This window comes from Lactuca sativa, chromosome 1 (genome assembly GCF_002870075.4).
Source record: "Lactuca sativa cultivar Salinas chromosome 1, Lsat_Salinas_v11, whole genome shotgun sequence".
NCBI lineage: Eukaryota > Viridiplantae > Streptophyta > Magnoliopsida > Asterales > Asteraceae > Lactuca > Lactuca sativa.
The window spans coordinates 200,509,622-200,527,338 of NC_056623.2; the positions used below are offsets into that span (position 1 = coordinate 200,509,622).

At 48.8% G+C, this 17,717-nt stretch overlaps 48 non-coding genes across 48 annotated transcripts; all 48 read left to right on the top strand.

Annotated features, from left to right (window-relative positions):
- Positions 1-100: 100 nt before the first annotated feature.
- On the top strand, positions 101-219 carry LOC128130818 (5S ribosomal RNA). The gene has a single exon (XR_008228740.1). It is a non-coding gene; the product is annotated as a 5S ribosomal RNA (ribosomal RNA).
- Positions 220-439: 220 nt separating this feature from the next.
- On the top strand, positions 440-558 carry LOC128129446 (5S ribosomal RNA). Its single transcript, XR_008227345.1, has one exon. It is a non-coding gene; the product is annotated as a 5S ribosomal RNA (ribosomal RNA).
- Positions 559-778: 220 nt separating this feature from the next.
- Positions 779-897, top strand: LOC128129631 (5S ribosomal RNA). The gene has a single exon (XR_008227552.1). It is a non-coding gene; the product is annotated as a 5S ribosomal RNA (ribosomal RNA).
- Positions 898-1,116: 219 nt separating this feature from the next.
- LOC128129447 (5S ribosomal RNA) lies at positions 1,117-1,235 on the top strand. The gene has a single exon (XR_008227346.1). It is a non-coding gene; the product is annotated as a 5S ribosomal RNA (ribosomal RNA).
- Positions 1,236-1,455: 220 nt separating this feature from the next.
- On the top strand, positions 1,456-1,574 carry LOC128130020 (5S ribosomal RNA). Its single transcript, XR_008227944.1, has one exon. It is a non-coding gene; the product is annotated as a 5S ribosomal RNA (ribosomal RNA).
- A 221-nt stretch (positions 1,575-1,795) lies between these two features.
- Positions 1,796-1,914, top strand: LOC128129449 (5S ribosomal RNA). Its single transcript, XR_008227348.1, has one exon. It is a non-coding gene; the product is annotated as a 5S ribosomal RNA (ribosomal RNA).
- A 219-nt stretch (positions 1,915-2,133) lies between these two features.
- LOC128129633 (5S ribosomal RNA) lies at positions 2,134-2,252 on the top strand. Its single transcript, XR_008227554.1, has one exon. It is a non-coding gene; the product is annotated as a 5S ribosomal RNA (ribosomal RNA).
- Positions 2,253-2,472: 220 nt separating this feature from the next.
- Positions 2,473-2,591, top strand: LOC128129450 (5S ribosomal RNA). Its single transcript, XR_008227349.1, has one exon. It is a non-coding gene; the product is annotated as a 5S ribosomal RNA (ribosomal RNA).
- A 220-nt stretch (positions 2,592-2,811) lies between these two features.
- On the top strand, positions 2,812-2,930 carry LOC128129453 (5S ribosomal RNA). Its single transcript, XR_008227351.1, has one exon. It is a non-coding gene; the product is annotated as a 5S ribosomal RNA (ribosomal RNA).
- A 220-nt stretch (positions 2,931-3,150) lies between these two features.
- Positions 3,151-3,269, top strand: LOC128129634 (5S ribosomal RNA). Its single transcript, XR_008227555.1, has one exon. It is a non-coding gene; the product is annotated as a 5S ribosomal RNA (ribosomal RNA).
- Positions 3,270-3,488: 219 nt separating this feature from the next.
- Positions 3,489-3,607, top strand: LOC128129635 (5S ribosomal RNA). The gene has a single exon (XR_008227556.1). It is a non-coding gene; the product is annotated as a 5S ribosomal RNA (ribosomal RNA).
- Positions 3,608-3,827: 220 nt separating this feature from the next.
- LOC128130669 (5S ribosomal RNA) lies at positions 3,828-3,946 on the top strand. Its single transcript, XR_008228592.1, has one exon. It is a non-coding gene; the product is annotated as a 5S ribosomal RNA (ribosomal RNA).
- A 220-nt stretch (positions 3,947-4,166) lies between these two features.
- Positions 4,167-4,285, top strand: LOC128129455 (5S ribosomal RNA). Its single transcript, XR_008227352.1, has one exon. It is a non-coding gene; the product is annotated as a 5S ribosomal RNA (ribosomal RNA).
- Positions 4,286-4,505: 220 nt separating this feature from the next.
- On the top strand, positions 4,506-4,624 carry LOC128129636 (5S ribosomal RNA). The gene has a single exon (XR_008227557.1). It is a non-coding gene; the product is annotated as a 5S ribosomal RNA (ribosomal RNA).
- A 220-nt stretch (positions 4,625-4,844) lies between these two features.
- LOC128129637 (5S ribosomal RNA) lies at positions 4,845-4,963 on the top strand. The gene has a single exon (XR_008227558.1). It is a non-coding gene; the product is annotated as a 5S ribosomal RNA (ribosomal RNA).
- Positions 4,964-5,182: 219 nt separating this feature from the next.
- Positions 5,183-5,301, top strand: LOC128129638 (5S ribosomal RNA). Its single transcript, XR_008227559.1, has one exon. It is a non-coding gene; the product is annotated as a 5S ribosomal RNA (ribosomal RNA).
- Positions 5,302-5,520: 219 nt separating this feature from the next.
- On the top strand, positions 5,521-5,639 carry LOC128129458 (5S ribosomal RNA). Its single transcript, XR_008227353.1, has one exon. It is a non-coding gene; the product is annotated as a 5S ribosomal RNA (ribosomal RNA).
- Positions 5,640-5,858: 219 nt separating this feature from the next.
- On the top strand, positions 5,859-5,977 carry LOC128129461 (5S ribosomal RNA). The gene has a single exon (XR_008227354.1). It is a non-coding gene; the product is annotated as a 5S ribosomal RNA (ribosomal RNA).
- A 220-nt stretch (positions 5,978-6,197) lies between these two features.
- On the top strand, positions 6,198-6,316 carry LOC128129639 (5S ribosomal RNA). Its single transcript, XR_008227560.1, has one exon. It is a non-coding gene; the product is annotated as a 5S ribosomal RNA (ribosomal RNA).
- Positions 6,317-6,536: 220 nt separating this feature from the next.
- Positions 6,537-6,655, top strand: LOC128129640 (5S ribosomal RNA). The gene has a single exon (XR_008227561.1). It is a non-coding gene; the product is annotated as a 5S ribosomal RNA (ribosomal RNA).
- A 219-nt stretch (positions 6,656-6,874) lies between these two features.
- Positions 6,875-6,993, top strand: LOC128129641 (5S ribosomal RNA). Its single transcript, XR_008227562.1, has one exon. It is a non-coding gene; the product is annotated as a 5S ribosomal RNA (ribosomal RNA).
- A 219-nt stretch (positions 6,994-7,212) lies between these two features.
- Positions 7,213-7,331, top strand: LOC128129464 (5S ribosomal RNA). Its single transcript, XR_008227355.1, has one exon. It is a non-coding gene; the product is annotated as a 5S ribosomal RNA (ribosomal RNA).
- Positions 7,332-7,550: 219 nt separating this feature from the next.
- Positions 7,551-7,669, top strand: LOC128129466 (5S ribosomal RNA). The gene has a single exon (XR_008227356.1). It is a non-coding gene; the product is annotated as a 5S ribosomal RNA (ribosomal RNA).
- A 220-nt stretch (positions 7,670-7,889) lies between these two features.
- LOC128129642 (5S ribosomal RNA) lies at positions 7,890-8,008 on the top strand. The gene has a single exon (XR_008227563.1). It is a non-coding gene; the product is annotated as a 5S ribosomal RNA (ribosomal RNA).
- A 219-nt stretch (positions 8,009-8,227) lies between these two features.
- Positions 8,228-8,346, top strand: LOC128130914 (5S ribosomal RNA). Its single transcript, XR_008228837.1, has one exon. It is a non-coding gene; the product is annotated as a 5S ribosomal RNA (ribosomal RNA).
- A 220-nt stretch (positions 8,347-8,566) lies between these two features.
- On the top strand, positions 8,567-8,685 carry LOC128129469 (5S ribosomal RNA). Its single transcript, XR_008227357.1, has one exon. It is a non-coding gene; the product is annotated as a 5S ribosomal RNA (ribosomal RNA).
- A 220-nt stretch (positions 8,686-8,905) lies between these two features.
- On the top strand, positions 8,906-9,024 carry LOC128129644 (5S ribosomal RNA). Its single transcript, XR_008227565.1, has one exon. It is a non-coding gene; the product is annotated as a 5S ribosomal RNA (ribosomal RNA).
- A 220-nt stretch (positions 9,025-9,244) lies between these two features.
- LOC128129645 (5S ribosomal RNA) lies at positions 9,245-9,363 on the top strand. Its single transcript, XR_008227566.1, has one exon. It is a non-coding gene; the product is annotated as a 5S ribosomal RNA (ribosomal RNA).
- Positions 9,364-9,584: 221 nt separating this feature from the next.
- LOC128129470 (5S ribosomal RNA) lies at positions 9,585-9,703 on the top strand. The gene has a single exon (XR_008227358.1). It is a non-coding gene; the product is annotated as a 5S ribosomal RNA (ribosomal RNA).
- Positions 9,704-9,922: 219 nt separating this feature from the next.
- On the top strand, positions 9,923-10,041 carry LOC128129475 (5S ribosomal RNA). The gene has a single exon (XR_008227359.1). It is a non-coding gene; the product is annotated as a 5S ribosomal RNA (ribosomal RNA).
- A 220-nt stretch (positions 10,042-10,261) lies between these two features.
- On the top strand, positions 10,262-10,380 carry LOC128129646 (5S ribosomal RNA). The gene has a single exon (XR_008227567.1). It is a non-coding gene; the product is annotated as a 5S ribosomal RNA (ribosomal RNA).
- Positions 10,381-10,599: 219 nt separating this feature from the next.
- LOC128130915 (5S ribosomal RNA) lies at positions 10,600-10,718 on the top strand. Its single transcript, XR_008228838.1, has one exon. It is a non-coding gene; the product is annotated as a 5S ribosomal RNA (ribosomal RNA).
- Positions 10,719-10,938: 220 nt separating this feature from the next.
- Positions 10,939-11,057, top strand: LOC128129482 (5S ribosomal RNA). Its single transcript, XR_008227360.1, has one exon. It is a non-coding gene; the product is annotated as a 5S ribosomal RNA (ribosomal RNA).
- Positions 11,058-11,277: 220 nt separating this feature from the next.
- On the top strand, positions 11,278-11,396 carry LOC128129647 (5S ribosomal RNA). Its single transcript, XR_008227568.1, has one exon. It is a non-coding gene; the product is annotated as a 5S ribosomal RNA (ribosomal RNA).
- A 220-nt stretch (positions 11,397-11,616) lies between these two features.
- On the top strand, positions 11,617-11,735 carry LOC128129648 (5S ribosomal RNA). The gene has a single exon (XR_008227569.1). It is a non-coding gene; the product is annotated as a 5S ribosomal RNA (ribosomal RNA).
- A 221-nt stretch (positions 11,736-11,956) lies between these two features.
- Positions 11,957-12,075, top strand: LOC128129488 (5S ribosomal RNA). The gene has a single exon (XR_008227362.1). It is a non-coding gene; the product is annotated as a 5S ribosomal RNA (ribosomal RNA).
- Positions 12,076-12,294: 219 nt separating this feature from the next.
- On the top strand, positions 12,295-12,413 carry LOC128130351 (5S ribosomal RNA). The gene has a single exon (XR_008228275.1). It is a non-coding gene; the product is annotated as a 5S ribosomal RNA (ribosomal RNA).
- A 219-nt stretch (positions 12,414-12,632) lies between these two features.
- LOC128129490 (5S ribosomal RNA) lies at positions 12,633-12,751 on the top strand. Its single transcript, XR_008227363.1, has one exon. It is a non-coding gene; the product is annotated as a 5S ribosomal RNA (ribosomal RNA).
- Positions 12,752-12,971: 220 nt separating this feature from the next.
- On the top strand, positions 12,972-13,090 carry LOC128130060 (5S ribosomal RNA). The gene has a single exon (XR_008227983.1). It is a non-coding gene; the product is annotated as a 5S ribosomal RNA (ribosomal RNA).
- Positions 13,091-13,310: 220 nt separating this feature from the next.
- LOC128130776 (5S ribosomal RNA) lies at positions 13,311-13,429 on the top strand. Its single transcript, XR_008228699.1, has one exon. It is a non-coding gene; the product is annotated as a 5S ribosomal RNA (ribosomal RNA).
- A 219-nt stretch (positions 13,430-13,648) lies between these two features.
- LOC128131088 (5S ribosomal RNA) lies at positions 13,649-13,767 on the top strand. The gene has a single exon (XR_008229019.1). It is a non-coding gene; the product is annotated as a 5S ribosomal RNA (ribosomal RNA).
- Positions 13,768-13,987: 220 nt separating this feature from the next.
- Positions 13,988-14,106, top strand: LOC128129491 (5S ribosomal RNA). Its single transcript, XR_008227364.1, has one exon. It is a non-coding gene; the product is annotated as a 5S ribosomal RNA (ribosomal RNA).
- Positions 14,107-14,326: 220 nt separating this feature from the next.
- On the top strand, positions 14,327-14,445 carry LOC128130061 (5S ribosomal RNA). The gene has a single exon (XR_008227984.1). It is a non-coding gene; the product is annotated as a 5S ribosomal RNA (ribosomal RNA).
- A 220-nt stretch (positions 14,446-14,665) lies between these two features.
- LOC128130778 (5S ribosomal RNA) lies at positions 14,666-14,784 on the top strand. Its single transcript, XR_008228701.1, has one exon. It is a non-coding gene; the product is annotated as a 5S ribosomal RNA (ribosomal RNA).
- Positions 14,785-15,003: 219 nt separating this feature from the next.
- Positions 15,004-15,122, top strand: LOC128131089 (5S ribosomal RNA). The gene has a single exon (XR_008229020.1). It is a non-coding gene; the product is annotated as a 5S ribosomal RNA (ribosomal RNA).
- Positions 15,123-15,341: 219 nt separating this feature from the next.
- Positions 15,342-15,460, top strand: LOC128130074 (5S ribosomal RNA). Its single transcript, XR_008227997.1, has one exon. It is a non-coding gene; the product is annotated as a 5S ribosomal RNA (ribosomal RNA).
- A 220-nt stretch (positions 15,461-15,680) lies between these two features.
- Positions 15,681-15,799, top strand: LOC128129493 (5S ribosomal RNA). The gene has a single exon (XR_008227365.1). It is a non-coding gene; the product is annotated as a 5S ribosomal RNA (ribosomal RNA).
- A 219-nt stretch (positions 15,800-16,018) lies between these two features.
- Positions 16,019-16,137, top strand: LOC128129494 (5S ribosomal RNA). The gene has a single exon (XR_008227366.1). It is a non-coding gene; the product is annotated as a 5S ribosomal RNA (ribosomal RNA).
- Positions 16,138-17,717: the final 1,580 nt, after the last annotated feature.

Genomic DNA, 17,717 nt, shown 5'->3' on the forward strand with positions numbered 1-17,717 from the left:
CGGAGCCGATCCCTCACGTGGGTCCCACGCCTCGCGTACGAAAGCAAACGAGGTTCTGCGTCTTGTAAGACATAAAAACAATTACCACGGATAGTATTTCGGGTGCGATCATACCAGCACTAATGCACCGAATCCCATCAGAACTCCGCAGTCAAGCGTGCTTGGGCGAGAGTAGTACTAGGATGGGTGACCCCCTGGGAAGTCCTCGTGTTGCACCCCCTTTTTCGTTGCCCGTTTGCGTTTTTTTAGGTTTTAGGTGCGTTTTTTTTTTCCTTTCTTGTTATGTCGATGCTCGGGCGGCATCCGGTTCAATGTTGATCGTTTTCGTGTTTCCCTGAACGGAGCCGATCCCTCACGTGGGTCCCACGCCTCGCGTACGAAAGCAAACGAGGTTCTGCGTCTTGTAAGACATAAAAACAATTACCACGGATAGTATTTCGGGTGCGATCATACCAGCACTAATGCACCGGATCCCATCAGAACTCCGCAGTTAAGCGTGCTTGGGCGAGAGTAGTACTAGGATGGGTGACCCCCTGGGAAGTCCTCGTGTTGCACCCCCTTTTTCGTTGCCCGTTTGCGTTTTTTTAGGTTTTAGGTGCGTTTTTTTTTTCCTTTCTTGTTATGTCTATGCTCGGGCGGCATCCGGTTCAATGTTGATCGTTTTCGTGTTTCCCTGAATGGAGCCGATCCCTCACGTGGGTCCCACGCCTCGCGTACGAAAGCAAACGAGGTTCTGCGTCTTGTAAGACATAAAAACAATTACCACGGATAGTATTTCGGGTGCGATCATACCAGCACTAACGCACCGGATCCCATCAGAACTCCGCAGTTAAGCGTGCTTGGGCGAGAGTAGTACTAGGATGGGTGACCCCCTGGGAAGTCCTCGTGTTGCACCCCCTTTTTCGTTGCCCGTTTGCGTTTTTTTAGGTTTTAGGTGCGTTTTTTTTTCCTTTCTTGTTATGTCTATGCTCGGGCGGCATCCGGTTCAATGTTGATCGTTTTCGTGTTTCCCTGAACGGAGCCGATCCCTCACGTGGGTCCCACGCCTCGCGTACGAAAGCAAACGAGGTTCTGCGTCTTGTAAGACATAAAAACAATTACCACGGATAGTATTTTGGGTGCGATCATACCAGCACTAATGCACCGGATCCCATCAGAACTCCGCAGTTAAGCGTGCTTGGGCGAGAGTAGTACTAGGATGGGTGACCCCCTGGGAAGTCCTCGTGTTGCACCCCCTTTTTCGTTGCCCGTTTGCGTTTTTTTAGGTTTTAGGTGCGTTTTTTTTTTCCTTTCTTGTTATGTCGATGCTCGGGCGGCATCCGGTTCAATGTTGATCGTTTTCGTGTTTCCCTGAACGGAGCCGATCCCTAACGTGGGTCCCACGCCTCGCGTACGAAAGCAAACGAGGTTCTGCGTCTTGTAAGACATAAAAACAATTACCACGGATAGTATTTCGGGTGCGATCATACCAGCACTAACGCACCGGATCCCATCAGAACTCCGCAGTTAAGCGTGCTTGGGCGAGAGTAGTACTAGGATGGGTGACCCCCTGGGAAGTCCTCGTGTTGCACTCCCTTTTTCGTTGCCCGTTTGCGTTTTTTTAGGTTTTAGGTGCGTTTTTTTTTTTCCTTTCTTGTTATGTCTATGCTCGGGCGGCATCCGGTTCAATGTTGATCGTTTTCGTGTTTCCCTGAACGGAGCCGATCCCTCACGTGAGTCCCACGCCTCGCGTACGAAAGCAAACGAGGTTCTGCGTCTTGTAAGACATAAAAACAATTACCACGGATAGTATTTCGGGTGCGATCATACCAGCACTAATGCACCGGATCCCATCAGAACTCCGCAGTTAAGCGTGCTTGGGCGAGAGTAGTACTAGGATGGGTGACCCCCTGGGAAGTCCTCGTGTTGCACCCCCTTTTTCGTTGCCCGTTTGCGTTTTTTTAGGTTTTAGGTGCGTTTTTTTTTCCTTTCTTGTTATGTCTATGCTCGGGCGGCATCCGGTTCAATGTTGATCGTTTTCGTGTTTCCCTGAACGGAGCCGATCCCTCACGTGGGTCCCACGCCTCGCGTACGAAAGCAAACGAGGTTCTGCGTCTTGTAAGACATAAAAACAATTACCACGGATAGTATTTCGGGTGCGATCATACCAGCACTAACGCACCGGATCCCATCAGAACTCCGCAGTTAAGCGTGCTTGGGCGAGAGTAGTACTAGGATGGGTGACCCCCTGGGAAGTCCTCGTGTTGCACCCCCTTTTTCGTTGCCCGTTTGCGTTTTTTTAGGTTTTAGGTGCGTTTTTTTTTTCCTTTCTTGTTATGTCTATGCTCGGGCGGCATCCGGTTCAATGTTGATCGTTTTCGTGTTTCCCTGAACGGAGCCGATCCCTCACGTGGGTCCCACGCCTCGCGTACGAAAGCAAACGAGGTTCTGCGTCTTGTAAGACATAAAAACAATTACCACGGATAGTATTTCGGGTGCGATCATACCAGCACTAATGCACCGGATCCCATCAGAACTCCGCAGTTAAGCGTGCTTGGGCGAGAGTAGTACTAGGATGGGTGACCCCCTGGGAAGTCCTCGTGTTGCACCCCCTTTTTCGTTGCCCGTTTGCGTTTTTTTAGGTTTTAGGTGCGTTTTTTTTTTCCTTTCTTGTTATGTCGATGCTCGGGCGGCATCCGGTTCAATGTTGATCGTTTTCGTGTTTCCCTGAACGGAGCCGATCCCTCACGTGGGTCCCACGCCTCGCGTACGAAAGCAAACGAGGTTCTGCGTCTTGTAAGACATAAAAACAATTACCACGGATAGTATTTCGGGTGCGATCATACCAGCACTAATGCACCGGATCCCATCAGAACTCCGCAGTTAAGCGTGCTTGGGCGAGAGTAGTACTAGGATGGGTGACCCCCTGGGAAGTCCTCGTGTTGCACCCCCTTTTTCGTTGCCCGTTTGCGTTTTTTTAGGTTTTAGGTGCGTTTTTTTTTTCCTTTCTTGTTATGTCTATGCTCGGGCGGCATCCGGTTCAATGTTGATCGTTTTCGTGTTTCCCTGAACGGAGCCGATCCCTCACGTGGGTCCCACGCCTCGCGTACGAAAGCAAACGAGGTTCTGCGTCTTGTAAGACATAAAAACAATTACCACGGATAGTATTTCGGGTGCGATCATACCAGCACTAACGCACCGGATCCCATCAGAACTCCGCAGTTAAGCGTGCTTGGGCGAGAGTAGTACTAGGATGGGTGACCCCCTGGGAAGTCCTCGTGTTGCACCCCCTTTTTCGTTGCCCGTTTGCGTTTTTTTAGGTTTTAGGTGCGTTTTTTTTTCCTTTCTTGTTATGTCTATGCTCGGGCGGCATCCGGTTCAATGTTGATCGTTTTCGTGTTTCCCTGAACGGAGCCGATCCCTCACGTGGGTCCCACGCCTCGCGTACGAAAGCAAACGAGGTTCTGCGTCTTGTAAGACATAAAAACAATTACCACGGATAGTATTTCGGGTGCGATCATACCAGCACTAACGCACCGGATCCCATCAGAACTCCGCAGTTAAGCGTGCTTGGGCGAGAGTAGTACTAGGATGGGTGACCCCCTGGGAAGTCCTCGTGTTGCACCCCCTTTTTCGTTGCCCGTTTGCGTTTTTTTAGGTTTTAGGTGCGTTTTTTTTTTCCTTTCTTGTTATGTCGATGCTCGGGCGGCATCCGGTTCAATGTTGATCGTTTTCGTGTTTCCCTGAACGGAGCCGATCCCTCACGTGGGTCCCACGCCTCGCGTACGAAAGCAAACGAGGTTCTGCGTCTTGTAAGACATAAAAACAATTACCACGGATAGTATTTCGGGTGCGATCATACCAGCACTAACGCACCGGATCCCATCAGAACTCCGCAGTTAAGCGTGCTTGGGCGAGAGTAGTACTAGGATGAGTGACCCCCTGGGAAGTCCTCGTGTTGCACCCCCTTTTTCGTTGCCCGTTTGCGTTTTTTTAGGTTTTAGGTGCGTTTTTTTTTTCCTTTCTTGTTATGTCGATGCTCGGGCGGCATCCGGTTCAATGTTGATCGTTTTCGTGTTTCCCTGAACGGAGCCGATCCCTCACGTGGGTCCCACGCCTCGCGTACGAAAGCAAACGAGGTTCTGCGTCTTGTAAGACATAAAAACAATTACCACGGATAGTATTTCGGGTGCGATCATACCAGCACTAATGCACCGGATCCCATCAGAACTCCGCAGTTAAGCGTGCTTGGGCGAGAGTAGTACTAGGATGGGTGACCCCCTGGGAAGTCCTCGTGTTGCACCCCCTTTTTCGTTGCCCGTTTGCGTTTTTTTAGGTTTTAGGTGCGTTTTTTTTTTCCTTTCTTGTTATGTCTATGCTCGGGCGGCATCCGGTTCAATGTTGATCGTTTTCGTGTTTCCCTGAACGGAGCCGATCCCTCACGTGGGTCCCACGCCTCGCGTACGAAAGCAAACGAGGTTCTGCGTCTTGTAAGACATAAAAACAATTACCACGGATAGTATTTCGGGTGCGATCATACCAGCACTAACGCACCGGATCCCATCAGAACTCCGCAGTTAAGCGTGCTTGGGCGAGAGTAGTACTAGGATGGGTGACCCCCTGGGAAGTCCTCGTGTTGCACCCCCTTTTTCGTTGCCCGTTTGCGTTTTTTTAGGTTTTAGGTGCGTTTTTTTTTTCCTTTCTTGTTATGTCTATGCTCGGGCGGCATCCGGTTCAATGTTGATCGTTTTCGTGTTTCCCTGAACGGAGCCGATCCCTCACGTGGGTCCCACGCCTCGCGTACGAAAGCAAACGAGGTTCTGCGTCTTGTAAGACATAAAAACAATTACCACGGATAGTATTTCGGGTGCGATCATACCAGCACTAACGCACCGGATCCCATCAGAACTCCGCAGTTAAGCGTGCTTGGGCGAGAGTAGTACTAGGATGGGTGACCCCCTGGGAAGTCCTCGTGTTGCACCCCCTTTTTCGTTGCCCGTTTGCGTTTTTTTAGGTTTTAGGTGCGTTTTTTTTTCCTTTCTTGTTATGTCTATGCTCGGGCGGCATCCGGTTCAATGTTGATCGTTTTCGTGTTTCCCTGAACGGAGCCGATCCCTCACGTGGGTCCCACGCCTCGCGTACGAAAGCAAACGAGGTTCTGCGTCTTGTAAGACATAAAAACAATTACCACGGATAGTATTTCGGGTGCGATCATACCAGCACTAACGCACCGGATCCCATCAGAACTCCGCAGTTAAGCGTGCTTGGGCGAGAGTAGTACTAGGATGGGTGACCCCCTGGGAAGTCCTCGTGTTGCACCCCCTTTTTCGTTGCCCGTTTGCGTTTTTTTAGGTTTTAGGTGCGTTTTTTTTTCCTTTCTTGTTATGTCTATGCTCGGGCGGCATCCGGTTCAATGTTGATCGTTTTCGTGTTTCCCTGAACGGAGCCGATCCCTCACGTGGGTCCCACGCCTCGCGTACGAAAGCAAACGAGGTTCTGCGTCTTGTAAGACATAAAAACAATTACCACGGATAGTATTTCGGGTGCGATCATACCAGCACTAATGCACCGGATCCCATCAGAACTCCGCAGTTAAGCGTGCTTGGGCGAGAGTAGTACTAGGATGGGTGACCCCCTGGGAAGTCCTCGTGTTGCACCCCCTTTTTCGTTGCCCGTTTGCGTTTTTTTAGGTTTTAGGTGCGTTTTTTTTTCCTTTCTTGTTATGTCGATGCTCGGGCGGCATCCGGTTCAATGTTGATCGTTTTCGTGTTTCCCTGAACGGAGCCGATCCCTCACGTGGGTCCCACGCCTCGCGTACGAAAGCAAACGAGGTTCTGCGTCTTGTAAGACATAAAAACAATTACCACGGATAGTATTTCGGGTGCGATCATACCAGCACTAATGCACCGGATCCCATCAGAACTCCGCAGTTAAGCGTGCTTGGGCGAGAGTAGTACTAGGATGGGTGACCCCCTGGGAAGTCCTCGTGTTGCACCCCCTTTTTCGTTGCCCGTTTGCGTTTTTTTAGGTTTTAGGTGCGTTTTTTTTTTCCTTTCTTGTTATGTCTATGCTCGGGCGGCATCCGGTTCAATGTTGATCGTTTTCGTGTTTCCCTGAACGGAGCCGATCCCTCACGTGGGTCCCACGCCTCGCGTACGAAAGCAAACGAGGTTCTGCGTCTTGTAAGACATAAAAACAATTACCACGGATAGTATTTCGGGTGCGATCATACCAGCACTAACGCACCGGATCCCATCAGAACTCCGCAGTTAAGCGTGCTTGGGCGAGAGTAGTACTAGGATGGGTGACCCCCTGGGAAGTCCTCGTGTTGCACCCCCTTTTTCGTTGCCCGTTTGCGTTTTTTTAGGTTTTAGGTGCGTTTTTTTTTTCCTTTCTTGTTATGTCTATGCTCGGGCGGCATCCGGTTCAATGTTGATCGTTTTCGTGTTTCCCTGAACGGAGCCGATCCCTCACGTGGGTCCCACGCCTCGCGTACGAAAGCAAACGAGGTTCTGCGTCTTGTAAGACATAAAAACAATTACCACGGATAGTATTTCGGGTGCGATCATACCAGCACTAACGCACCGGATCCCATCAGAACTCCGCAGTTAAGCGTGCTTGGGCGAGAGTAGTACTAGGATGGGTGACCCCCTGGGAAGTCCTCGTGTTGCACCCCCTTTTTCGTTGCCCGTTTGCGTTTTTTTAGGTTTTAGGTGCGTTTTTTTTTCCTTTCTTGTTATGTCTATGCTCGGGCGGCATCCGGTTCAATGTTGATCGTTTTCGTGTTTCCCTGAACGGAGCCGATCCCTCACGTGGGTCCCACGCCTCGCGTACGAAAGCAAACGAGGTTCTGCGTCTTGTAAGACATAAAAACAATTACCACGGATAGTATTTCGGGTGCGATCATACCAGCACTAACGCACCGGATCCCATCAGAACTCCGCAGTTAAGCGTGCTTGGGCGAGAGTAGTACTAGGATGGGTGACCCCCTGGGAAGTCCTCGTGTTGCACCCCCTTTTTCGTTGCCCGTTTGCGTTTTTTTAGGTTTTAGGTGCGTTTTTTTTTCCTTTCTTGTTATGTCTATGCTCGGGCGGCATCCGGTTCAATGTTGATCGTTTTCGTGTTTCCCTGAACGGAGCCGATCCCTCACGTGGGTCCCACGCCTCGCGTACGAAAGCAAACGAGGTTCTGCGTCTTGTAAGACATAAAAACAATTACCACGGATAGTATTTCGGGTGCGATCATACCAGCACTAATGCACCGGATCCCATCAGAACTCCGCAGTTAAGCGTGCTTGGGCGAGAGTAGTACTAGGATGGGTGACCCCCTGGGAAGTCCTCGTGTTGCACCCCCTTTTTCGTTGCCCGTTTGCGTTTTTTTAGGTTTTAGGTGCGTTTTTTTTTCCTTTCTTGTTATGTCGATGCTCGGGCGGCATCCGGTTCAATGTTGATCGTTTTCGTGTTTCCCTGAACGGAGCCGATCCCTCACGTGGGTCCCACGCCTCGCGTACGAAAGCAAACGAGGTTCTGCGTCTTGTAAGACATAAAAACAATTACCACGGATAGTATTTCGGGTGCGATCATACCAGCACTAATGCACCGGATCCCATCAGAACTCCGCAGTTAAGCGTGCTTGGGCGAGAGTAGTACTAGGATGGGTGACCCCCTGGGAAGTCCTCGTGTTGCACCCCCTTTTTCGTTGCCCGTTTGCGTTTTTTTAGGTTTTAGGTGCGTTTTTTTTTTCCTTTCTTGTTATGTCTATGCTCGGGCGGCATCCGGTTCAATGTTGATCGTTTTCGTGTTTCCCTGAACGGAGCCGATCCCTCACGTGGGTCCCACGCCTCGCGTACGAAAGCAAACGAGGTTCTGCGTCTTGTAAGACATAAAAACAATTACCACGGATAGTATTTCGGGTGCGATCATACCAGCACTAACGCACCGGATCCCATCAGAACTCCGCAGTTAAGCGTGCTTGGGCGAGAGTAGTACTAGGATGGGTGACCCCCTGGGAAGTCCTCGTGTTGCACCCCCTTTTTCGTTGCCCGTTTGCGTTTTTTTAGGTTTTAGGTGCGTTTTTTTTTCCTTTCTTGTTATGTCTATGCTCGGGCGGCATCCGGTTCAATGTTGATCGTTTTCGTGTTTCCCTGAACGGAGCCGATCCCTCACGTGGGTCCCACGCCTCGCGTACGAAAGCAAACGAGGTTCTGCGTCTTGTAAGACATAAAAACAATTACCACGGATAGTATTTCGGGTGCGATCATACCAGCACTAACGCACCGGATCCCACCAGAACTCCGCAGTTAAGCGTGCTTGGGCGAGAGTAGTACTAGGATGGGTGACCCCCTGGGATGTCCTCGTGTTGCACCCCCTTTTTCGTTGCCCGTTTGCGTTTTTTTAGGTTTTAGGTGCGTTTTTTTTTTCCTTTCTTGTTATGTCGATGCTCGGGCGGCATCCGGTTCAATGTTGATCGTTTTCGTGTTTCCCTGAACGGAGCCGATCCCTCACGTGGGTCCCACGCCTCGCGTACGAAAGCAAACGAGGTTCTGCGTCTTGTAAGACATAAAACCAATTACCACGGATAGTATTTCGGGTGCGATCATACCAGCACTAATGCACCGGATCCCATCAGAACTCCGCAGTTAAGCGTGCTTGGGCGAGAGTAGTACTAGGATGGGTGACCCCCTGGGAAGTCCTCGTGTTGCACCCCCTTTTTCGTTGCCCGTTTGCGTTTTTTTAGGTTTTAGGTGCGTTTTTTTTTTCCTTTCTTGTTATGTCTATGCTCGGGCGGCATCCGGTTCAATGTTGATCGTTTTCGTGTTTCCATGAACGGAGCCGATCCCTCACGTGGGTCCCACGCCTCGCGTACGAAAGCAAACGAGGTTCTGCGTCTTGTAAGACATAAAAACAATTACCACGGATAGTATTTCGGGTGCGATCATACCAGCACTAACGCACCGGATCCCATCAGAACTCCGCAGTTAAGCGTGCTTGGGCGAGAGTAGTACTAGGATGGGTGACCCCCTGGGAAGTCCTCGTGTTGCACCCCCTTTTTCGTTGCCCGTTTGCGTTTTTTTTAGGTTTTAGGTGCGTTTTTTTTTCCTTTCTTGTTATGTCTATGCTCGGGCGGCATCCGGTTCAATGTTGATCGTTTTCGTGTTTCCCTGAACGGAGCCGATCCCTCACGTGGGTCCCACGCCTCGCGTACGAAAGCAAACGAGGTTCTGCGTCTTGTAAGACATAAAAACAATTACCACGGATAGTATTTCGGGTGCGATCATACCAGCACTAACGCACCGGATCCCATCAGAACTCCGCAGTTAAGCGTGCTTGGGCGAGAGTAGTACTAGGATGGGTGACCCCCTGGGAAGTCCTCGTGTTGCACCCCCTTTTTCGTTGCCCGTTTGCGTTTTTTTAGGTTTTAGGTGCGTTTTTTTTTTTCCTTTCTTGTTATGTCTATGCTCGGGCGGCATCCGGTTCAATGTTGATCGTTTTCGTGTTTCCCTGAACGGAGCCGATCCCTCACGTGGGTCCCACGCCTCGCGTACGAAAGCAAACGAGGTTCTGCGTCTTGTAAGACATAAAAACAATTACCACGGATAGTATTTCGGGTGCGATCATACCAGCACTAATGCACCGGATCCCATCAGAACTCCGCAGTTAAGCGTGCTTGGGCGAGAGTAGTACTAGGATGGGTGACCCCCTGGGAAGTCCTCGTGTTGCACCCCCTTTTTCGTTGCCCGTTTGCGTTTTTTTAGGTTTTAGGTGCGTTTTTTTTTCCTTTCTTGTTATGTCTATGCTCGGGCGGCATCCGGTTCAATGTTGATCGTTTTCGTGTTTCCCTGAACGGAGCCGATCCCTCACGTGGGTCCCACGCCTCGCGTACGAAAGCAAACGAGGTTCTGCGTCTTGTAAGACATAAAAACAATTACCACGGATAGTATTTCGGGTGCGATCATACCAGCACTAATGCACCGGATCCCATCAGAACTCCGCAGTTAAGCGTGCTTGGGCGAGAGTAGTACTAGGATGGGTGACCCCCTGGGAAGTCCTCGTGTTGCACCCCCTTTTTCGTTGCCCGTTTGCGTTTTTTTAGGTTTTAGGTGCGTTTTTTTTTTCCTTTCTTGTTATGTCTATGCTCGGGCGGCATCCGGTTCAATGTTGATCGTTTTCGTGTTTCCCTGAACGGAGCCGATCCCTCACGTGGGTCCCACGCCTCGCGTACGAAAGCAAACGAGGTTCTGCGTCTTGTAAGACATAAAAACAATTACCACGGATAGTATTTCGGGTGCGATCATACCAGCACTAACGCACCGGATCCCATCAGAACTCCGCAGTTAAGCGTGCTTGGGCGAGAGTAGTACTAGGATGGGTGACCCCCTGGGAAGTCCTCGTGTTGCACCCCCTTTTTCGTTGCCCGTTTGCGTTTTTTTAGGTTTTAGGTGCGTTTTTTTTTCCTTTCTTGTTATGTCTATGCTCGGGCGGCATCCGGTTCAATGTTGATCGTTTTCGTGTTTCCCTGAACGGAGCCGATCCCTCACGTGGGTCCCACGCCTCGCGTACGAAAGCAAACGAGGTTCTGCGTCTTGTAAGACATAAAAACAATTACCACGGATAGTATTTCGGGTGCGATCATACCAGCACTAACGCACCGGATCCCACCAGAACTCCGCAGTTAAGCGTGCTTGGGCGAGAGTAGTACTAGGATGGGTGACCCCCTGGGATGTCCTCGTGTTGCACCCCCTTTTTCGTTGCCCGTTTGCGTTTTTTTAGGTTTTAGGTGCGTTTTTTTTTTCCTTTCTTGTTATGTCGATGCTCGGGCGGCATCCGGTTCAATGTTGATCGTTTTCGTGTTTCCCTGAACGGAGCCGATCCCTCACGTGGGTCCCACGCCTCGCGTACGAAAGCAAACGAGGTTCTGCGTCTTGTAAGACATAAAACCAATTACCACGGATAGTATTTCGGGTGCGATCATACCAGCACTAATGCACCGGATCCCATCAGAACTCCGCAGTTAAGCGTGCTTGGGCGAGAGTAGTACTAGGATGGGTGACCCCCTGGGAAGTCCTCGTGTTGCACCCCCTTTTTCGTTGCCCGTTTGCGTTTTTTTAGGTTTTAGGTGCGTTTTTTTTTTCCTTTCTTGTTATGTCTATGCTCGGGCGGCATCCGGTTCAATGTTGATCGTTTTCGTGTTTCCATGAACGGAGCCGATCCCTCACGTGGGTCCCACGCCTCGCGTACGAAAGCAAACGAGGTTCTGCGTCTTGTAAGACATAAAAACAATTACCACGGATAGTATTTCGGGTGCGATCATACCAGCACTAACGCACCGGATCCCATCAGAACTCCGCAGTTAAGCGTGCTTGGGCGAGAGTAGTACTAGGATGGGTGACCCCCTGGGAAGTCCTCGTGTTGCACCCCCTTTTTCGTTGCCCGTTTGCGTTTTTTTTAGGTTTTAGGTGCGTTTTTTTTTCCTTTCTTGTTATGTCTATGCTCGGGCGGCATCCGGTTCAATGTTGATCGTTTTCGTGTTTCCCTGAACGGAGCCGATCCCTCACGTGGGTCCCACGCCTCGCGTACGAAAGCAAACGAGGTTCTGCGTCTTGTAAGACATAAAAACAATTACCACGGATAGTATTTCGGGTGCGATCATACCAGCACTAACGCACCGGATCCCATCAGAACTCCGCAGTTAAGCGTGCTTGGGCGAGAGTAGTACTAGGATGGGTGACCCCCTGGGAAGTCCTCGTGTTGCACCCCCTTTTTCGTTGCCCGTTTGCGTTTTTTTAGGTTTTAGGTGCGTTTTTTTTTTTCCTTTCTTGTTATGTCTATGCTCGGGCGGCATCCGGTTCAATGTTGATCGTTTTCGTGTTTCCCTGAACGGAGCCGATCCCTCACGTGGGTCCCACGCCTCGCGTACGAAAGCAAACGAGGTTCTGCGTCTTGTAAGACATAAAAACAATTACCACGGATAGTATTTCGGGTGCGATCATACCAGCACTAATGCACCGGATCCCATCAGAACTCCGCAGTTAAGCGTGCTTGGGCGAGAGTAGTACTAGGATGGGTGACCCCCTGGGAAGTCCTCGTGTTGCACCCCCTTTTTCGTTGCCCGTTTGCGTTTTTTTAGGTTTTAGGTGCGTTTTTTTTTCCTTTCTTGTTATGTCTATGCTCGGGCGGCATCCGGTTCAATGTTGATCGTTTTCGTGTTTCCCTGAACGGAGCCGATCCCTCACGTGGGTCCCACGCCTCGCGTACGAAAGCAAACGAGGTTCTGCGTCTTGTAAGACATAAAAACAATTACCACGGATAGTATTTCGGGTGCGATCATACCAGCACTAATGCACCGGATCCCATCAGAACTCCACAGTTAAGCGTGCTTGGGCGAGAGTAGTACTAGGATGGGTGACCCCCTGGGAAGTCCTCGTGTTGCACCCCCTTTTTCGTTGCCCGTTTGCGTTTTTTTAGGTTTTAGGTGCGTTTTTTTTTCCTTTCTTGTTATGTCTATGCTCGGGCGGCATCCGGTTCAATGTTGATCGTTTTCGTGTTTCCATGAACGGAGCCGATCTCTCACGTGGGTCCCACGCCTCGCGTACGAAAGCAAACGAGGTTCTGCGTCTTGTAAGACATAAAAACAATTACCACGGATAGTATTTCGGGTGCGATCATACCAGCACTAATGCACCGGATCCCATCAGAACTCCGCAGTTAAGCGTGCTTGGGCGAGAGTAGTACTAGGATGGGTGACCCCCTGGGAAGTCCTCGTGTTGCACCCCCTTTTTCGTTGCCCGTTTGCGTTTTTTTAGGTTTTAGGTGCGTTTTTTTTTTCCTTTCTTGTTATGTCTATGCTCGGGCGGCATCCGGTTCAATGTTGATCGTTTTCGTGTTTCCCTGAACGGAGCCGATCCCTCACGTGGGTCCCACGCCTCGCGTACGAAAGCAAACGAGGTTCTGCGTCTTGTAAGACATAAAAACAATTACCACGGATAGTATTTCGGGTGCGATCATACCAGCACTAATGCACCGGATCCCATTAGAACTCCGCAGTTAAGCGTGCTTGGGCGAGAGTAGTACTAGGATGGGTGACCCCCTGGGAAGTCCTCGTGTTGCACCCCCTTTTTCGTTGCCCGTTTGCGTTTTTTTAGGTTTTAGGTGCGTTTTTTTTTTCCTTTCTTGTTATGTCTATGCTCGGGCGGCATCCGGTTCAATGTTGATCGTTTTCGTGTTTCCCTGAACGGAGCCGATCCCTCACGTGGGTCCCACGCCTCGCGTACGAAAGCAAACGAGGTTCTGCGTCTTGTAAGACATAAAAACAATTACCACGGATAGTATTTCGGGTGCGATCATACCAGCACTAATGCACCGGATCCCATTAGAACACCGCAGTTAAGCGTGCTTGGGCGAGAGTAGTACTAGGATGGGTGACCCCCTGGGAAGTCCTCGTGTTGCACCCCCTTTTTCGTTGCCCGTTTGCGTTTTTTTAGGTTTTAGGTGCGTTTTTTTTTCCTTTCTTGTTATGTCTATGCTCGGGCGGCATCCGGTTCAATGTTGATCGTTTTCGTGTTTCCCTGAACGGAGCCGATCCCTCACGTGGGTCCCACGCCTCGCGTACGAAAGCAAACGAGGTTCTGCGTCTTGTAAGACATAAAAACAATTACCACGGATAGTATTTCGGGTGCGATCATACCAGCACTAATGCACCGAATCCCATCAGAACTCCGCAGTTAAGCGTGCTTGGGCGAGAGTAGTACTAGGATGGGTGACCCCCTGGGAAGTCCTCCTCTTGCACCCCCTTTTTCGTTGCCCGTTTGCGTTTTTTTAGGTTTTAGGTGCGTTTTTTTTTTTCTTTCTTGTTATGTCTATGCTCGGGCGGCATCCGGTTCAATGTTGATCGTTTTCGTGTTTCCCTGAACGGAGCCGATCCCTCACGTGGGTCCCACGCCTCGCGTACGAAAGCAAACGAGGTTCTGCGTCTTGTAAGACATAAAAACAATTACCACGGATAGTATTTCGGGTGCGATCATACCAGCACTAATGCACCGGATCCCATCAGAACTCCGCAGTTAAGCGTGCTTGGGCGAGAGTAGTACTAGGATGGGTGACCCCCTGGGAAGTCCTCGTGTTGCACCCCCTTTTTCGTTGCCCGTTTGCGTTTTTTTAGGTTTTAGGTGCGTTTTTTTTTTCCTTTCTTGTTATGTCTATGCTCGGGCGGCATCCGGTTCAATGTTGATCGTTTTCGTGTTTCCCTGAACGGAGCCGATCCCTCACGTGGGTCCCACGCCTCGCGTACGAAAGCAAACGAGGTTCTGCGTCTTGTAAGACATAAAAACAATTACCACGGATAGTATTTCGGGTGCGATCATACCAGCACTAATGCACCGGATCCCATTAGAACTCCGCAGTTAAGCGTGCTTGGGCGAGAGTAGTACTAGGATGGGTGACCCCCTGGGAAGTCCTCGTGTTGCACCCCCTTTTTCGTTGCCCGTTTGCGTTTTTTTAGGTTTTAGGTGCGTTTTTTTTTTCCTTTCTTGTTATGTCTATGCTCGGGCGGCATCCGGTTCAATGTTGATCGTTTTCGTGTTTCCCTGAACGGAGCCGATCCCTCACGTGGGTCCCACGCCTCGCGTACGAAAGCAAACGAGGTTCTGCGTCTTGTAAGACATAAAAACAATTACCACGGATAGTATTTCGGGTGCGATCATACCAGCACTAATGCACCGGATCCCATTAGAACACCGCAGTTAAGCGTGCTTGGGCGAGAGTAGTACTAGGATGGGTGACCCCCTGGGAAGTCCTCGTGTTGCACCCCCTTTTTCGTTGCCCGTTTGCGTTTTTTTAGGTTTTAGGTGCGTTTTTTTTTCCTTTCTTGTTATGTCTATGCTCGGGCGGCATCCGGTTCAATGTTGATCGTTTTCGTGTTTCCCTGAACGGAGCCGATCCCTCACGTGGGTCCCACGCCTCGCGTACGAAAGCAAACGAGGTTCTGCGTCTTGTAAGACATAAAAACAATTACCACGGATAGTATTTCGGGTGCGATCATACCAGCACTAATGCACCGAATCCCATCAGAACTCCGCAGTTAAGCGTGCTTGGGCGAGAGTAGTACTAGGATGGGTGACCCCCTGGGAAGTCCTCCTCTTGCACCCCCTTTTTCGTTGCCCGTTTGCGTTTTTTTAGGTTTTAGGTGCGTTTTTTTTTTCTTTCTTGTTATGTCTATGCTCGGGCGGCATCCGGTTCAATGTTGATCGTTTTCGTGTTTCCCTGAACGGAGCCGATCCCTCACGTGGGTCCCACGCCTCGCGTACGAAAGCAAACGAGGTTCTGCGTCTTGTAAGACATAAAAACAATTACCACGGATAGTATTTCGGGTGCGATCATACCAGCACTAATGCACCGGATCCCATCAGAACTCCGCAGTTAAGCGTGCTTGGGCGAGAGTAGTACTAGGATGGGTGACCCCCTGGGAAGTCCTCGTGTTGCACCCACTTTTTCGTTGCCCGTTTGCGTTTTTTTTAGGTTTTAGGTGCGTTTTTTTTTCCTTTCTTGTTATGTCTATGCTCGGGCGGCATCCGGTTCAATGTTGATCGTTTTCGTGTTTCCCTGAACGGAGCCGATCCCTCACGTGGGTCCCACGCCTCGCGTACGAAAGCAAACGAGGTTCTGCGTCTTGTAAGACATAAAAACAATTACCACGGATAGTATTTCGGGTGCGATCATACCAGCACTAATGCACCGGATCCCATCAGAACTCCGCAGTTAAGCGTGCTTGGGCGAGAGTAGTACTAGGATGGGTGACCCCCTGGGAAGTCCTCGTGTTGCACCCCCTTTTTCGTTGCCCGTTTGCGTTTTTTTAGGTTTTAGGTGCGTTTTTTTTTCCTTTCTTGTTATGTCTATGCTCGGGCGGCATCCGGTTCAATGTTGATCGTTTTCGTGTTTCCCTGAACGGAGCCGATCCCTCACGTGGGTCCCACGCCTCGCGTACGAAAGCAAACGAGGTTCTGCGTCTTGTTAGACATAAAAACAATTACCACGGATAGTATTTCGGGTGCGATCATACCAGCACTAATGCACCGGATCCCATCAGAACTCCGCAGTTAAGCGTGCTTGGGCGAGAGTAGTACTAGGATGGGTGACCCCCTGGGAAGTCCTCGTGTTGCACCCCCTTTTTCGTTGCCCGTTTGCGTTTTTTTAGGTTTTAGGTGCGTTTTTTTTTTCCTTTCTTGTTATGTCTATGCTCGGGCGGCATCCGGTTCAATGTTGATCGTTTTCGTGTTTCCCTGAACGGAGCCGATCCCTCACGTGGGTCCCACGCCTCGCGTACGAAAGCAAACGAGGTTCTGCGTCTTGTAAGACATAAAAACAATAAGCGAACAAGTGATAATAAAAAATTAAAAATGATTTGGGAAAATAACAAAATCCAAAGATTTGAACACGGGATCTGTAAGGTACTACGAATCATTAAAATCTAAATGACCAATTGATCTACAACTTTACTTTTGAGTTTGTTTTTTATCATTAACTTACATCGTGTTGGTGAATTAAGAATAATCCTGTTTCAAAAGATGTTTGTCCCACTTTTGACATTCATACATATAAGGCCTCCAAAATTAAAAAATGTAAAATTACTACTTTCTATTAAAACCTACGATCGGTCAAAGTTCTTTTATGAGTCAACATTAGTGAAAATTCTATAAATTGAATGGCCTGTAGGCCGATTTTTGAATTTTTTTTTTGGTTCGGCGGTTTGCCATGACGTAGATCTCGAAAAAATACGCAAATTTAAAAAAAACCGCTCCTCGATCCGAGGTCCGAGTCAAAAGATATACCTTTTCAAAGTTTGAAATAAAAACACAAAACTTTCTATACATATAACCTTGTTTCCTTGTATGTAAATGCAGACACCTAAAGTGAAGTTACGATCAGTCCAACATTTTCATTTTAGTGTGCCTTCTAACCTTTGAATCTATTATTTATCATCCGCACCTTAATCTATCAGTTTCATTTAAACGGAAACCGTTGATTTTTGTCTACATCATAATTCATAATAAGCTAATAACTAAACAATTCAATGTATAATTTAAATATTCTTCATGTGAATTCGATAGCTATCGTCCGACTTATCTTTCCTGCTACTCATGCATCTATCCGACTACTCCACCAAGGCTAGCTACAACACTTTGTCTAATACTAGATCCTTGAGAATAAATCCAATTATAAAAAAATTAGGCAATAAGCCTACTGGATAAATTATGACGTCGTATTCCAGTAGTATGCTAGGACGAAAAGAAGAGGCTATATAGTAAGCTGTTCCAAAAAACTCATTAACATGGAAAAGAAACATTGCTTGACTTTCTACTACTTGTAATGCATAAATGTTATGAATTTAAGTTCAACATGGCATCCATCTCTCTGCTCGTGTAAGATTGTATGCTGGGTAGTTGCCTACATAGTTACAAGCAGGAGAACTAATGCAATACGTTATATACATACTTACACATAAACATACAAAATACATATATTGATTTTTAAAATTTATAATTATAATTCTTTACTTTTATTTACCTAACCATTTTATAGAATATATGAATATTTTAAACATATACATATATACTTTCAATAGAATATCTTCACTATTGCTAATAGTTTATTAACGTTTCCATATGTTTGTTGTTTTGTTTGCAGATTAGGGCTTTAAGGTGTTGGCAAGAAGAATTTTATCAAACGACAACAACCAACAACATT